The sequence below is a fragment of the Canis lupus genome, chromosome 28 (genome assembly GCF_003254725.2).
Source record: "Canis lupus dingo isolate Sandy chromosome 28, ASM325472v2, whole genome shotgun sequence".
Lineage (NCBI taxonomy): Eukaryota > Metazoa > Chordata > Mammalia > Carnivora > Canidae > Canis > Canis lupus.
In genome coordinates, this window is record NC_064270.1 from 2666588 (window position 1) to 2676568 (window position 9981).

Sequence of the window (9981 nt, forward strand, 5' to 3'; positions counted from 1 at the left end):
CGGACCTCGATCCCGGGTCTCCAGGATCACACCCCAGGCTGCAGGTGGCACTAAACTGCTGCACCACCGGGGCTGCCCTTGAGTCAGGACTTTGACAAAACCCTGACTTCATAGCTCTTTTTTCTGCTCTATGCTTCCTGGTATCAAGTGGAAATTCAGGTCCAGTCTAAGGAATTGTCAAAGCTGTCTAGGTATGGGCAGTGGAGGATGCCTGGATGGAGGGAAAAAAGAGAAAATTTATGGTTGCCATCCCGAAGTAGTCACTAGTACCATGTAAAGCCCTGGCCACCATCAGGAAGATCCTACCTGAAGAGGGAAAGATTTAGATAAAACCTAATTCCAGGGAATGGGGTTGAGGCACTGCAGGGAGGGTGGTCACACAGCACTGGACTGGAAACAGGCTGACCTCCAGCAAGCAGAACTCTGCAAAAGCAGTTATAAGCCAGGCTAGCCCAGGCTGGTGTGAGACTCAATCCTGGTGCTCCTTCCTTATCCTAGATTCAGGATCTGTTCTTGATCCACTGCAAGCCTAGGGTTGGGTAAAAGCTGATCTAGAAGCAGCAATGCACCGTCTCTGGCCCCAGCTCCAGGAGGTTTTGTTGATGTTTAAGGAAGCTGTCTTTTCCTTTTTGACCCATATTCACCCCAGTTTGCAGGCCTGTTCCGTCCTAACAGGCAAGGCTGGAAGCACTTAAGAAGAAGTCTCAGCTGGACTCTTCCTCTCTGTCCAGTGCTGGGAGAGAGGGAACTCTGCTACCCCCCAGCAGTCACTCAGCCTCTGGCGGCTCAGCTGGAGGGGGAAGTGTAAGCTAGGGATGGAGGGAGGAAGATGGGAGGGCACAATTTGGCTTGACTCAGTTTTGTAGGGGGCACTATAAAAAAGGCAGGAAATAGGACAGGACTGTGAGAAACGGGCAGAGAATGACTTGCCTGCCCCAGTTTCTCATCTGCCAAGATGATAACTGAAGAGTTGGCTGCTATCAGGTAGCATTAACTCATATTCAGGGTTGACAAGGGACATTATCCTGGCTGGGTGCAGGGTTTCTCCAGCCATCAGGAAATCCTGCGACTCCAGCTCCAAGGAACTTTTAGACCGTGTAGAAAGAACACAGACAAGCAGATACACTTGAAATGTATTTATGGACCAACTTGGTCCACCCACAAATGGCTGGGCAGCACCTAAAAAAAATAAGGCAGGGGTCTCCCATGGCAGAATCTAGGGGTTGAAATGAGCAATGTGAATATTATTTTTGTGTGTGCTACAGTTTGCTTTCTGTCTTGGGAAAAGAACCTCAAGCTTCTTCGATCCCCTTCTATCATGAATTGTTGGCAGCTCTGGGAGATATTTTCCCTATTAAGCAAACCAACAGCTGCTGGTTTTGGCTACAGTTTGCTTTGCTCAGTTCTTGGGCGGAAAGAAGATGCTCAGCTGTCCTCAAGAGCTATCAGTGGAAATCAGAATAAAAAACACAGAACAGATGGGCCTAGAGAATGGAAACCCTGAAGAGCGCTGTGGGTTTCCATCCACAGTAGAAAGCTGCAAATACCCAATAGTTATAGGGTTCTCCTCCTGCCTAGGCCTGGCCTCATGTGCTCAACTCCATACTGCAGGGATGCATGGTGTTCTCAGAACTCCTCCTATCTGACATTTCAGGATAGCAGACATAGGGAGAGTGGCAGATTTCTCTGAGGGGACAGTGAGCAAGTCACTGGGTAATTTCCTGGATCAAAATATATCACCCATCACATCACTAATTTTACCATAAGTAAATTTACCATAAGTCAATTTCCTTAGGGTATCAATTTCTCCACCTCTGGGTTCTGATGGGAACCAACCAAAACAGCAGTTAACATCTGTATTATTATTTTCTATGTGCCAGGCTTTGGTGTCCAAATTGGCAAGTCATACTTAATCCTTGCCTTATTCTCATGCTGTACTCATTTTACTGATTAGAACATTGCAGCTCAGAAAAGCCAAATAATTTACTCCAAGTCAGAGTTAGTATTGGCATTCCTGGGGTGGATTAATCCACCCATCAAAAATACCCAAATACATACCAGGGTAGATACTGGGGAAGATTGATACCATTCATTTAATACATATAAATAGAAGCATAATAGCACACACACACACACACACACACACACACACACATGGAAAATCTTACTCAGCCAAAATCTATGTCCACCTACTCCATAGTCAAGGAAATGAACACAAAGATGGCCACACAACGAAGGATCCCCAAACATTGAGGGGAAAATCTGTAGCATTGAAGGATTGTCAAATTACATCAAAATTACAAATTGCATGAAGAGAATGGAAGCAAAGTTTAGAACATCAGGAAATTCTTTAGAATCAGTATAATTAATGTTAACATGTGAAATAATGTTGCGAAATGTATGAGAGTACTTTATATATAAATCAAAAATTTTCGAGATATGGAGAAAAAATAAGAACAATGAAATTAAAATGTGTGTTAAAGAGCAGAATCAACATAGCTGGAATTTGAATTTGTAAGCTGGAGGATGGCAACAAAACATTCTTCCAAAATGTAGCCCCCAAAGACAAAGAAACAGAACGTATTAATGGAACATTAAGACATAGTAGGTTTATAAGAGAGTTCCAAATCCTATCTAATTGAAGTTGCAAAAGGAAAGAAAAGAAAAACAAAACAGAGGCTTGAAGGGAGGAAATAATTAAAAGAAGACAAAATTTTCAGAAAGGAAGACATGAGTCCTCATATTGAAACAACCCAGTGAGTGTTAGGTAGGACAAAGGTAGCAGGTATGACATATGCATGCACTGTGGTGACATTTCAGAAAACCCACCATGAATAAAGCATCCCAGAGGCCAACAAAGCTAAATAAGAGAGAAGATAGTTTCTGTATAAAGAAATGAACATCAGATCAGAATCCAATTTCTCAAAAGCAGGAGAGGATTTCTAAAAGCAATGGATCAATATTTTCAAAGTTGTTGGTATGTGATTTTTTAAAAATTTATTTATTTTTTTGGTATGTGATTTTTTTAAATAATAAATTTATTTTTTATTGGTGTTCAATTTGCCAACATACAGAATAACACCCAGTGCTCATCCCGTCAAGTGCCCCCCCTCAGTGCCCGTCACCCATTCATCCCCACCCCCCGCCCTCCTCCCCTTCCACCACCACTAGTTTGTTTCCCAGAGTTAGGAGTCTTCATGTTCTGTGTGATTTTTAATGAGAATTCTATTCTAAGGAAAAAATTAAATACAAAGGTGAAAATAGTTTTTTCTAAAGCTCTTTAAAGACTCAGAATGTTTATCAAACAGAAGCTCTATCAAACTTCTGGAGAACCTATTCCAGGAAAATAAATAAAAATATTGATAATCTGAGGAGGACTTGAGATGTGGAGAGTAGCACTTAGTCAAAGAAGTACAGGAGTATTAAATATTATGTTACATTAACACTCATTTTTGAAGTAATTAATGATAATAACTCAAATCCATTCCTTTTTTTTTTTTTTTGCCAACAAATCCATTTTTCCCACATGATCTCAGAACAGTTCAGATCATGGGAGAAAAGAAAGGCTTTCTATGTTAGAAATTTTCACAACAATGTCATTTTCCACAGGTTTTTGAACAAGGGCACTCACATTTTCACTTTGCACTTGATGCCACCTGTGTCACCCACACAGGAGCAAGACTTCTTTTGCTAAGGAAACTGAGACAAGGAGGCTGAATACTTGGAGACATGAGACACATTAGAAAATTGGGTGACAAAAGGAGAATAAAGTGAGATGCTAACAACTGATTTAGAAATATCCTCAGGCTCCCACTGCCATGGTGGGAGATTGTAGGGTCTTTCCCTGGAACAACTGAACCACTCAGGGAAGAAGATCTACACGTATTGACATGTGAAGGTCACTAATGTCATTGTCGATGGGCCATCCCACCAGCCAGCGGTGTAACTCTCCAATCGAATAAGCTCTTCCCTGTGTGTTGTCATCAGCTTCAAAGGAGACCCAATATTCAGGGCTTAATGCCTTTGCTCCCATTTTCCCTCCCACCTCTCGATTTGGGGATTGTATTCACTTGCATTTCATATAATAATTAATATATGTTGTGTCTCAAGTCCTGTTTTCTTTACAATATATAGTTCTTCACAACATACAGTTCTTCACTGTCATTGGCTTATGAATATTTTCCCATACCTATCTCCCCACAAGGCTGCAAGCTCCCTGAGGACAGACGGGAGCCACCCCTGATTGCTAGGTCTGCCGAGTCTCCTGCTATGCTTTCCCCAGGATGTCTCTCAGTAAATTGACTTTGGTGAACAATGTGAAAATACTTTATAGACTGTATATTGATGTGAACAAAAGGACAGCTTCTAATTACAAAATGGGGAGAAAGCAAATTCCAAGGAGGCCTGCAATTCCTCGGTGCTGATTCCAAGAGAGATGAATGACAGATATGCTACCTGGGTCCCCATACTCTTACCAGCGTCCTGGAAAACCTGAAGAGTCAGACAGGGTGGGTGACAGCATGGTTTCTTAGCTGGAGGAAAGCAGAAGCAAATGCAGAAACAGTTTTTTCTTTCCCACCCCCCTTCCCTCCCACCACCCAAGGACAAATGGAACCCATGATGTTTGGCTTGATTTTGAGGTTCTTATTCTCCCTACATTTCTGGACCTTTCCTGTATCTCTTGTATTAGCCCTGAGAACAAATGTCTTGATCACAATCTTCACCAGGTTCTCTCAAAGAAAGGACCAGGTTGCAGGAACCAGACTTAAAATGATTTCCAAGGAGTTGAGGGAAGTAAAAGCTCTTCCTGAATTTTCTCCAGTCAAGAAATTAGGGAAAAAGATGTGGGTCACAGAGCTTCTGCAGTGTAAGGAAGAATTCTCTAAAGATTTTCTCTAAGACTCACAGGAGGATTGGTTTCCCTTCATGTAGAAGCCATCCCTTGCTTTCAAATGGAGCCTGCTGGGATCCCTGGGTGGCACGGCGGTTTAGCGCCTGCCTTTGGCCCAGGGCACGATCCTGGAGACCCAGGATCGAGTCCCACGTCGGGCTCCCGGTGCATGGAGCCTGCTTCTCCCTCTGCCTGTGTCTCTGCCTCTCTCTCTCTGTGTGTGTGACTATCATAAATAAATAAAAATTAAAAAAAAAATAAATAAAAAAACAAATGGAGCCTGCTTCACTTCATCAGAAGCTGTAGGCAGAGAGAGCAGTGGCATTGCTTGCTCAGCAGGTTATTCTAAGGAAAGATACACAGGAAGAAAATTAAACCCTTATTTCTATTATTCCTTCTTGGGAAATGGCAAGAAATATTGCCTTTAAAGTCCATCTCCTCCATGAGAATTACTTTTTCCATTTGGAAGAGATTCCCAGCTCTCCCAAGCAGCTATTGCTCTAGTAACTATTTATTTCCCAACAACCTCAGTCTGGAAGTATCCTGCGGCATCAACATACCTAGTTGTCTTGTCTCTTGTCACCATGACTCAGTATTGAAGAGCATGATAGCAGAAACCATGCTTCCCACCTTACAGCATGCCTTCCATTTTTGAGATGGCATTCTGCTGCCCACTGGGGGATGTAGCATAGTTCTCTAGAAGGAGGTAGAGCATGGATTGTGGTTGCACCTAGCATCAGCCACATAAAGTTTAAAAGGGAAATTCTGTGTCCTGAAACAATGCAAACAGCTTAAATTTGTATTCAAGATAAAAACTAAGAACAGAGAAAAATCACAGGAGACCTGCCACTTTCTGGGTGGATTGTGCCCTCCCTACAAACTTTAGCCATCCTCTGCTACTGCTGGGTACTTCATAGAGACCCACTTCTGCCAGGAAGTTGAGTCTAGACATTGATCCAGGGTCAGCTAGAGGAAACATGACTTCCCAGGCTTCCTCTGCAAGTGGCATAACGGACAGGGAGCAGAATGGAGTTACAGCCCTCTGGTTTCTCAAAGCAATTTCTCTGGATCCTGTTCTTGCTACATTGCATTTCAGTGCTCTATTGCTTTAATTAGATTGCTTTTTTTTAAAAGGATTTATTTATTTATTTATTTATTTATTTATTTATTTATTTATTTATGAGAGTGTATGTGAACAAGCATGAGTGAGAGAGAGAGCAGGAGCAGAGGGACAGAGGGAGAGGGAGAAACAGGACCCTGTTGAGCAGGGAGTCTGACATGGGGCTGGATAGACCTTCGGATCATGACCTGAGCCAAAGTCAGGAGCTTAACAGAGCCACGCAGACACCCCAAGATTACTTTTATTTTTTTTTATTCTGTTACCTGCTAGAAACTTTCACATATATTATCAATGTCGTTCCTGACAGACTCCACATGAGATTTTTAAAATTTTATCTTGACTAAGTTTATGCAAAGCTCAGCTTGTGGGAGGCAAGAAATACACATACAGAAATAAATAAGAAGCTTAGCACACTAGAATTCTGTATCCAGCTCCATCTGACCATTCCAGGCTACCAAAGAGATTGCCTAAATTCCTTCTTTGTGAGAAGAAATGATATCCAGGCACATAATCAAACTCTTTTGGGGGGTCCTCGCTGAATAGAGCAAAGCCTGAGCCTTGATTTAAGAATAATGAGAACTTTAACAAGTCTAGAAGGAAGGACTATAAAGCAATTCAGTTTTTCAGAAAGTCACTGCACTGAGTTTCTTCTGAACAAATTACTAAATTAATATAAGTTTGAGAGAAAGAAATTAATATTTATCTTAAAGTTACAGAATTTTATGTATGTATGTATGTATTTATTTATTTTAGAAAGAGCACATGGACATGTGTAAAGGGGTGGAGGGAGAGGGAGAATCCTAAGCAAGCTCTATGCTCGGCGTGGAGCCCGAAATGGGGTTCCATCTTACAACCCTGAGATCATGACCTGAGGCTAAATCAAGATTCGGACACTCACAACTGAGCCAGCCACTTGGGTGCTCCCAGAAATGAACTTTTGTATACCTTGCTTGTTTGCACTGATTTCTTTTATCCAATCTAATGGGTTGCATTTTTTAAAATTTAAAATGCCCTTATTCATTTATATGGTAAATGACACTGAATAACAATGACATGTGAGGTATAGTCTGTTGAGCTTAGCTAAGAAATTTGTATCTTTTTTCCACATGTATTGAAATGTAGGAAAAGCCAATTTAATGGACATCATTAACTGATTTCACGTATATTCCAAAGCTTGGAAAGTGATTAAGTTATAAATAGATGAGCAGCAATGTGGGTATGTGATAGCAGGTGAAATTCAGGTGCTTTACAGAGTTTAACACAGAAGATGTATTTCCACTGATTTATGCTAGCAACTTGCTCTCTGCCAATCTTTTTTTTTTTTAATTTTTATTTATTTATGATAGTCACACACACACAGAGAGAGAGAGAGAGAGGCAGAGACATAGGAAGAGGCAGGCTCCATGCATCGGGAGCCTGACGTGGGATTCGATCCCGGGTCTCCAGGATCGCACCCTGGGCCAAAGGGCAGGCGCTAAACCACTGCGCCACCCAGGGATACCTCTGTCAATCTTTAAAATAACCAATTTCAAATCTTCCTGCTCCTGGAGAAGAGTGATAGCTCTTAAAAAAATCTCCAACTTAGAGTTTTTCTAGCTGTTTAAGTTGCTGATTGTTTTTTTCAAGTTTCAATTGCTTTCAGGTCTTTGATTCTTGATTTTTCCATCTGTCTCAGGGTCTCCAGATGTGATCAGAGACATACTATTTCATGGTGTGCTCTGTGGAGCAGGGTAGGTGCCAAATCTTGGTTCTTGTCATTTCTTGCTTCCTACTTTAGAATTTTCTCAGCCTCATATTTCCTTTGATTTTTAAGAGCTGCTTTTGATAATGGCTGCTCATTTCCTGGTTGTGATTTCTAATTCAGCAGTTGTGTCTCCTCAGAGAGCTTGGAATGGGTAATTGGTTTATTCCTTAAGCCGAGAGTCTATCAACTACTGCACATTTAGATTTTTTGTCGAATACTTCACTTTTAACTGCTTAGTAAGCTATCGTTTTTGCTGGAAATAGCCTATCCAAAGAATGGCTGCCAGGATAGGCCTGGCCTAATGCCAAAGGTTGTACCCATTATTAACATCAAACCTGGGAGCATGCGTGGCAGTTAAAATGTGCTCCCCATCTGGGCACCAAGGAAAACATGTAGGATCAGAGGCTGCTAGTTTAGAAATAGGTTTGTATTTTTTAACATTCCATGATTGCATTTGTCTGCCAGGGTTTTAAACCCAGCTAGCCTTAATATATGGCCATGAGGACTAAATAAGTTAGACATTAGAGCACCAGCTCCACAGTCAAACACAGGATCACATTTCAAGTTGAAAATCGTTTTGTTGGCAGACATAGAATCATAAATAGCATAAAACTCAGTAGAACTAGAATTCCAAATTTCACCATAAATGAGTCTATGTTTTGGTAATCGAATAAATTCTAGCCCTTTCTTCATCTGCTGCAAGGTAATGCAATATTTGTTCTCTGTAGTAGAAAGTTCCTTGCTTGTCAAATCCATTCTAACTATTACAACACAGCAGTGCTTTTCATTCCTTAGTGTCCTAACGTCTCAATCCGAGAGAAACGGACTGTGGGGCCTTGGAACATCGCCACCACTGAATCCGTACCCTCATCTGCCAGGAAGGGCATGAATGCTTCCATCCTCTCCTGGGAAAGCTATGTTCCTTTCCAATGCCCCTTAATGTCATAAATCATTCCACTGCTGCTGAGTCTGGTATCTAACAGGGAAGAGATCAGTATATGGGTTCCTTCAGTGCCGTGAACACACCGTGGCTTTTCCTACTTTCTACTATTCCCTAGGCTAAAATGTCCATCCTGGCTCTTTATGTAACTACTTCTTTGCTAACCTTCAAAGATTTTTTTCTTTTCTTTTCTTTTCTTTCCTCTTTTCTTTTCTTTCTTTTCTTTTCTTTTCTTTTCTTTTCTTTTCTTTTCTTTTCTTTTCTTTTCTTATTCATGAGAGACACAGAGAGGGAGAGAGAGGCAGAGACACAGGCAGAGGGAGAAGCAGGCTCCATGCAGGGAGCCCGACGCGGGACTCGATCCCGGGTCTCCAGGATCACGCCCTGTGCTGAAGGCGGCGCTAAACCACTGAGCCATCCAGGCTGCCCTAGCCTTCAAGTTTTAGTGGAAATACAATCCTTTTCAAATCAGCCTCTCCCAGATAATGTCTACCTCTGTGCCTTTTCGGTCATTACTTCCTTGCTCGTCATTATCTTGCTTAGTTATGTGTTTGTCCATCGTCCATCTTCCCCAGCAAAATGCAGGCTCTGTCAGGGAAGGAATCTTGCTGGTCTTACTCATTACTGATGCCCAGCCCCTCGTACAGAGCCTGGCACATCTTAAGAGTCAATATATATTTGTGAAATGCATTCATTGTTTTCCCTTCCAACACGCTCGGGAAATAGCTATTGAATGAAGAATAAATAAGTGGACGGATGGAGAAATGCATACTTCCATTGTTAATCTTGCTGCAAATGCCCTCTGAGCATGTGTAGCAGCCCCTGGGTAGCAGATCACCTTTTCCAGATCTTTCCTCTTGGTCCTGTTCATGTGGCAGCATTGTTTCAAAACAGATTTCCTCTGAAAACTGCTAGGACAAGAATCAATCCTTTGTAAGTGGGCAGGACATTATGACTGTGGAACCCTGAAATATCTCTCAGTTTGATTTTTTTTTTTTTTTTTTACTGGAAAAGAAGATGAGGGGCCCTGAATCAGAGAGAAGGTTTTGATTTTCCTTGTCTGTGGTTTAGACTTAACTAAAGAATGCTCTCCTGGCTTTCCTGAGCCCCTTCTTTCCACTGTTGGGCACCTGGCCCTGCCCGTGGAAGGAGCCATCTGGGCGTATCAGGGAAGGTCAATATTCATAATCCTGTGGCCAGGTGCTCTGTACAATTAAGAAACACGGCTTCTCCATGGGAACCCTCTGTTCTCCAAGGGTCGGAGTCCTGGTTTGTGTCCTGAGGCT

At 42.0% G+C, this 9981-nt stretch overlaps 1 pseudogene; it reads right to left on the reverse strand.

The window, feature by feature from the left end:
* Positions 1–7639: 7639 nt before the first annotated feature.
* Positions 7640–9254, reverse strand: LOC112672626 (eukaryotic translation initiation factor 2A-like; annotated as a pseudogene).
* Between the last annotated feature and the right edge of the window lie 727 nt (positions 9255–9981).